The 7618-nt window shown below is 31.3% G+C and overlaps 1 pseudogene; it reads right to left on the reverse strand.

The window, feature by feature from the left end:
• Positions 1-4871: 4871 nt before the first annotated feature.
• Positions 4872-6043, reverse strand: LOC129292403 (uncharacterized; annotated as a pseudogene).
• Between the last annotated feature and the right edge of the window lie 1575 nt (positions 6044-7618).

Raw genomic sequence — 7618 nt, forward strand, 5'->3', positions numbered from 1 at the left:
CGGCTAAAGAATTTCTCTATGTCGAATATGTTCGAAGGAAAAAAAAAATAAATTGTAGGTTGATAAAACTAGCGTAGAAAATAGGTTGATTAAGTAATCATAGTTAAATAAACATCTTATGTAAGTTTAAGTTATGATTTATTTAATTATCTATTTTTATCAATCAACTGTGGTCATCAATACTTTCTTTGTTTGAAGCACTAATTAATTTTAGGCAAAAAAAAAAGCACTAATTAATTAGATCTTGGTGTTGTCAAGTTGTTGATATTTGTTTGATAGCTTGTAATCTTGTACATGGAACAGGAACTGTAAGGATATAAGTATTTTCCCAAAATAAATAAGACAGGGACCTTAATTGTTATTAACTAAGGATTTGGTAATATTAATATTTATAGGATGTTCTTAGTTGTCATTCTTGGGTTCCGCTACTCTTTGTTCATTTGTTCTTTCTTCTCATTTTTCGGTAATTGCTTCCACTTCCTAACAAGTTGTTATATTTTTTTGGGAAATTGATATTTCATATTTTACAGCATCCTATTTACATTTATATTTCAGCTTATTAATATTAAATTTATTATAAGATAAGACGTAGCGTGAGAGATAAATTTTTTTTCTAGTTAAAAATGTTAGAAAGAATATTTCAGTGGTATGAAAGCTACTCCACTCAAAATTTCATAATTAGGAAAATCTTGGAGCAAAATTTGACATATTGCGTTGACTTCAGTTGTGATGCAAAAGTCAAAGATGTGTGCGTGCGTGTGTGTGAGATAGAATACGATAATTGTATTCCGTCTCATCAAAGCAAGTGCGATTTGGACATGAACTCATCGGTCATCACTCATGATTCGTACGAGATAGACGACTAAATAAGGTTATAAATTGAAACACATTTTTCATGAAAGATTATATAAACTTTAGTATATTTTTTGGTTTCATTTAATTTATAAGTCACTTTTAACATGTTTCATTAGCACTAAAGAAAATCTCAAAACTCTTTAATTCTATCTAAAAATTTAATAAGTTCTAAACTTCAACCATGTTAAATATACATACTTTAATAATAAATTTTCTTTCACAAATATTTAATGAAAGATAAAAAAAATTGTGATAAAAATTTAATAATGATGGACTTACAAATAGGACATAAATTTTTTTTTATTCCATCACTTAGTATTTTAAAAAATCTGGGTTTTTTTTTTAATTCCTAGGCTAATTTGAACCCTGGTGGATATCTCAAGAATGTATTTGGCATATTTATTTAACTCAATTGCATATTCCAGGACTCAAATTTGAGATCCCAATTGGGTAAGCTATTTCAATCCCCTTAGATAATTAAACAAAGTGCCCTTTGGTAAAAATATTCTCTCTATACCTTATAAATAAGATTGAAGAGAGTATTTGAAAACATACTTATCTGAATGTTACTACCTCGTTAAGGTAAAAAAAATAAATAAAATTTGCGTGGAAAAAGAAGGGGGAAATAACAAAAAGAGCATTCGCATTCTCCTTATGCTTTTACTCACTTAAGATTCTCGTTGTGAACATTATGATCTTAATATATGTAATGGTTTATTTTGACTATGTTTCTTGTGTGTGTCTGCCATTACGGCCAACAACAAAGCAACACATACATCAAAGCTGATTCCAATTAATTACAAGTGTTTGATACGTATTAGATAGATGAATCTTATTTAATTTATATAGCAGCATAACCTTTCTCTTAAGTGAGTGTAAACATAGTGGCCAGAGGTGAAAGCACTAATTTCACTCGAATTAATACTTTTTGTAGATTATTACTAATGATGGCTCACTTGCGTAAACGTCTCTCTCTTCTCTTCTCTTTTAATCAACTAGATGAATGGATCTGGTGGCATTGTAATCAATATGAAGCGCATGCATTAGGTGAGTTTTGTTTCTTTGAAATATATAAAGAAAATGTTTTTGACATGTGTCTAAATGAACGAATGTATTCCACTAACAGCAGAAATTAATATCCATTCAGGTATTTAGGATAAAGGATAAACTCCTCCCAACCAAGTTGTTATATAAAAAACATTAGACTTCTTTATATATCTATATATACATATAATTATATATAATTAAATAATGAAAGAGATTCTATGTATTTACATGAAAATGAAATATAAAATGAACTTATTCATATATAGCTTGTGAAATGTTGGTCAAAAAATATATATATAGCTTGTGAATAATTTTGTTTGTTATATTTTTAAAATTTTATATTGAAAGTCTTGATCCCTCCAATTCAAGACAATCTTCTGCTGAGGATTTCCATCCCTCGTACTAGAAGAATCATTTACCATTATGACGGAAACTAGACAAGAAATCGAAGAATTTAATATTGTAAATGAGTTAATTGTGTTCACTTGAAAAGTCCTTAGGCCCTGTATTGTATCATTGAATAAGCAAAATGAAAATGGAATCAAAAAAAAAAAATTCAGATCTAAGTATGTTTGGTAAATAAGAATTGTGATTCTTAAGGAATGTAACCCAATTCTGACAAAAATGTCAGAATACAATTCCATCATAATTTTGATGGAATCGGTTTGATTAATTCCCTGGAATTGACCTCTTCAAACCTCAATGCTATGTTTTTGAGATTTTTTCTTTTAATTATTTTTGGGATTTGATTTGGGAGCTTGGTTGAAGTTTCTAAGTTTGGTTGAAGTTTTTGGACAGTGATTGCGACACGGTCACCGGCGTCCACAGTTTTTTATTTTTATTCGACACGGATATTATATTAATTGAGTTGACATTATAAATATACCTATCCGATAAAAAAAAATATCTGCATTCTATGCTAATACCAAACATATTTTTATAATCTAATTTGATTCCATTTTTATTTCCCATTCTGAAAAGTCTTCCGTGGCCTTAAGTGATTAGTGTGGAAGGATGGTAACAACCTGTTTAACCTCTAATTAGCATACAAAAAACAAAAAAGCTTAGAGAGAGTGTGAAAATTAACTTTTAGCATGTTTGCTGCACAGGAAATTAAAAGTGTTCTCTAGGGGGAAAACAATAAGAGAGCAAGAAAATGAGAGGGCGCTTTTTCTATTTATCTTTTTAGAAAATATTTTTTTACCTACCATGTCAGGGTTAGTAATTTAGCTGTTGGATAATATAATTGCTGCACATCCTTTGATGTTCACATTGATCGTGCAGGTGACACCCTCAAAAGCACGTTAACTATAACTAATGAATGTTAGAATTAAAAATGCAAAATATTTATCCCAACCCGTCTTAGTCAGTCTTATAGTAAAAAACTTATCAATAAAATTTATGTTGTCGATTGAATCCATATTTTTTTTCTTTTAACAAAAGAGAAGAATTCATAACCAAAACAAGACAAGATGAAACCTATATTTTTTTCCATGAGAAGATCAATACTATTAAAATTACAATGTGTAAATGTATAAATTTAGCTACAAATTATTTCTCTGGGAGTATTGAGTAGTCTATATTATCGAATAGTGTAAAGAAAATTATCAACTATAAAAAAAGATCGTTTAGTGTCTTTTATCAATTTTGATCAAACGCTATTTGTTGACTGAATGTCAGATTGGAAAAAAAGAGTTGGCAAGCTGCATATGCGTTTTCCCTCTCCTTTCACACTCCTGCTAACTTTGAGAATTTTTCTTAATAATTTGACAAATATATTTAAAAAAAATAAAAGTTTCATATGAGTTTTTTTGCAAGTAAATTTTTGGTAATAAAAACGAATAAATATCTATAAAAACCAGTATATATTAAATTTTTTAACAAGTCTCATTAATAATTTAACAAGCAGTTATTTGTGAAATGATAAGTAACCATTAAAGTCCCAACAAGTATTGATTTGGAAAATGAAAACAAAGTTAATAATATATATATATATATATATATAATAGTTTGTATTATATGTTAAGAGGTATTACTAACTTAGTGGTTGTCATTTTTTTTTTGGTGACCTAGAGTTGTGGGATTAAACTCCCCTTGGCCACCTAGAAAAAAAATTAATTTGTCATCTTTGCAATCAGTTTGGTGGAAGCTATCTGGTGATTGGGGCTAGAGCTCTTGCCACTACTAGCAGTGTTTTAGTGGTTGGTGACATTGGGGGTATTTTTTTAAAAAAAATGAGAGGTATTTTTGTAATTTCATACTCCCTCCATTTAAAAATATAAAGTATTTTTTGAGGAGCTAGATGCTAAAAAATGTAAGATATTTTTAATCTTTTGAGGTGTAATCATTATTTTTTTTTCAAAAGTGCTTGATAATGACTTTATATTTATTATAGAATATTTAATAAGGGTAAATATAAAAATATAGGGTTAGTTAAAAAGTAGGTAATTACTTTATTAGGGATAAGATCTAGTTAAAAATGCCTTATGCTTTTGAACAGAGAGAGTAATAAATTTTAATTATATTTTGGTCCCTTGGTTTTGATGCAGAGCAATTTCAGAATCCTTTGGTCCTTTTTAGCAAATATGTTGCTACAAAGGTCCTTGATTGTAATATTCCCTATACTTAGCATCTTAATCCGTTGTGAGCTTAGCATTAATTCAAATCCAATTTTCCTAATTACTCATAATATGCCAAATAATAATTAATTAATTCAAATCCAAATATTACAACAACAACAACAAAAAGCCTTTATCCCACTAGGTGGGGTTGGCTACATGGATTGCAAGACGCCATTGTGCTCTATCATTTATCAAGCTTTTAGGAATATTATTAATTAAGAGATCACGTTCAATAACTTCCAAGGGTGTTCTCTTAGGCCTTCCTCTACCTCTCTTAATCGGACTCAAAGTTATATTTTCCACTCTTCTCACTGGTGCCTCCCTTGGTTTTCTTTGTACCTGCCCAAATCATCTCAATCGATTTTCTACCATTTTTTCCTCAATAGGTGCCACCCTCACTTTTTCGCGTACGTGCTCATTTCAAATTTTATCTTTACGTGTATGTCCGCACATCCATCGTAACATTCTCATCTCTGCTACTCCAATTTTATGCTCTTGCTGTCCCGTTAGAGCCCAACATTCACTACTATATAACATTGCCGATCTGATAGCAGTGCGATAAAACTTTCCTTTAAGTTTATTAGGCATCTTACGGTCGCAAATAACTCCTTTAGCTTTTCTCAAATTAAACCATCCAGCTTGAATTCTATGTGAAATATCTCCACTGATTTCGCCATCATTTTGAATAATGGCTCCTAAATATCTAAACTTTTCCACTTGAGGTATAATTTGATCTCCCAATTTTACTTCCAAATTATTGTCAAATAGTCCTTTACCAAATTTACAATATAAATATTCCGTCTTACTTCTACTCAGACGAAAACCTTTCGACTCCAATGTCCTCCTCCATAACTCAAGTTTGCAATTAACTTCTTCTCTTGTCTCTGCTATAAGAACTATATCATCGGCGAAGAGCATACATTTCAGAATTTCCCCTTGAATATGTTCCGTCAAAACATTTAAGATCAAGTTGAACAAATAAAAACTCAGAGATGATCCCTGATGTAGTCCAATTTTTATAAAAAAATCCTTTGTTTGACCACTAGGTGTTCTTATACTAGTTTTTACCCCCTCATACATATCTTGTATGGCTTTAATATAAGCAATCCGTACTTTTTTTTTTCTAACGCTTTCCAAAGCACTTCTCTTGGTATACGGTCATAAGCTTTTTCCAAATCAATAAAAACCATGTGTAGATCTTTATCTTTACAACGATACTTTTCCATTAATCCCCTTAATAGATAAATCGCCTCTGTAGTTGATCTACCTGGTATAAAACCACATTGATTCTCAGAAATACATGTCTCCAATCTCAACCTGTGCTCAATTACTTTCTCCCACAATTTCATTGTGTGGCTCATGAGTTTAATCCCTCTATAGTTAGTACAATTCTGAATATCTCCTTTATTTTTATAAATAGGAATTAATGTATTTCTCCTCCACTCATCAGGCATTTTCTTGGACCGTAAAATCACATTAAATAACTTAGTTAACCATCTCACCCCTTCTTCACCTAAACATTTTCACGCTTCGATAAATATACAATCAGGTCCGTTGGCTCTACCATTTGCGATTTTCTTAAGAGCTTCCTTTACCTCCTTATCACGTATTATTCGATAGAATGACAAATTTTGTTCTCCTTCACTAGTTACTAAATCCTCCAAGTTACTAGATAAACCCTCTCCATCATTGAAAAGTTTAGAAAAGTAAGTCTCCCATCTATTTTTAATTTCATCATCTGTAACTAAAGTTCTTCCATCTTCATCCTTAATACACCTTACCTATTCTAGATCTCTTGATTTTCTTTCCTTACTCTTGGCAATCTTATAAATATTTCGCTCTCCTTCCTTCGTCTCAAGGCTTTTATAAAATTCTTTAAAAGCTTTAGAACGAGCTTCACCCACAGCTCTCTTAGTTTCCTTCTTAGCCATACGGTACCTCTCCCAATTTTCCTCATTGTTACACAAATGTATGGCTTTAAAATAGTTCTTCTTATACTTGATTTTATCCTGTACACTATTATTCCACCACCAAGACTCCTTATCTCTCGGACCAGAACCTTTTGATTCTTCCAAAACTACTTTTGCAACCTCCCATATCTTTTTAGCCATATCCTCCCACATGATGTTAGCATTTCCCTGAGATTTTCAAATTCCTTTATCCAAAAGATTTTGCTTGAAAATATCTTGCTTCTCACCTTTTAATTGCCACCACCTAATCCTTGGTGCTACTACTTGTCGACGTTTTTGGATTTTACTCATAATACACACATCAAGGACTAGGACCCTATGTTGTGTCGTTACAGCATCTCCGGGGATCACCTTGTAATTTTTACAAAGTCTTCTATCTGTGTTCCTAACCAAAAGAAAATCAATCTGTGACCTTGAAGCTCCACTTTTGTAGGTGATGAGATGCTCATCTCTCTTCTTGAAACAAGTGTTGGCAATCTTAAAATCATACGCCAATGAGAAATCAAGAAGAGTTTGTCCTTCATTATTTAGCTCTCTAAAACCAAAACCACCATGCACCCTCGCATACTGACTAGCTTCCCTCCCGACATGCCCATTAAAGTCTCCTCCAATAAAAATCTTTTCACTCTGTGATATGTGTCGAATCAACCCCTCTAGATCCTCTCAAAATAATTCCTTAAGACTGGCTTCTGTCCCGACTTGCGGCGCATAAGCGCTAACAATATTAATAGTCTCACATCCAATTATCATTTTTAAGGAAATAATTCTGTCTCCAATTCTGCTAACTTCTACAACGTTCTTCTTTCACTCTTTATCTATAATGATGCCTACTCCATTGCGTACACTTACTTTTCCTGTATACCAAAGTTTGAAACCTTGAATATCCTTAGTTTCTTCTCCACGCCATTTTGTTTCTTGCAGGTAAAGGATATTGATTTTTCTTTAAATCATAACCCCTACAACCTCTACAGATTTACAATTCAAATCCAAATATTAATGATCTAAAAAATTATTCCAACACAGCAACGTGCTATTTTTATTTTATTTTTAATGTTTAAAGATTGCACTATTCTCCTTTATAAATAGATAAGCATAGGCTGTGTGAGTGATGAAAAAATATTGATA

The sequence above is a fragment of the Prosopis cineraria genome, unplaced genomic scaffold, assembly GCF_029017545.1.
Source record: "Prosopis cineraria cultivar Desert tree isolate PC_DT_omini unplaced genomic scaffold, ASM2901754v1 PC14, whole genome shotgun sequence".
Lineage (NCBI taxonomy): Eukaryota > Viridiplantae > Streptophyta > Magnoliopsida > Fabales > Fabaceae > Prosopis > Prosopis cineraria.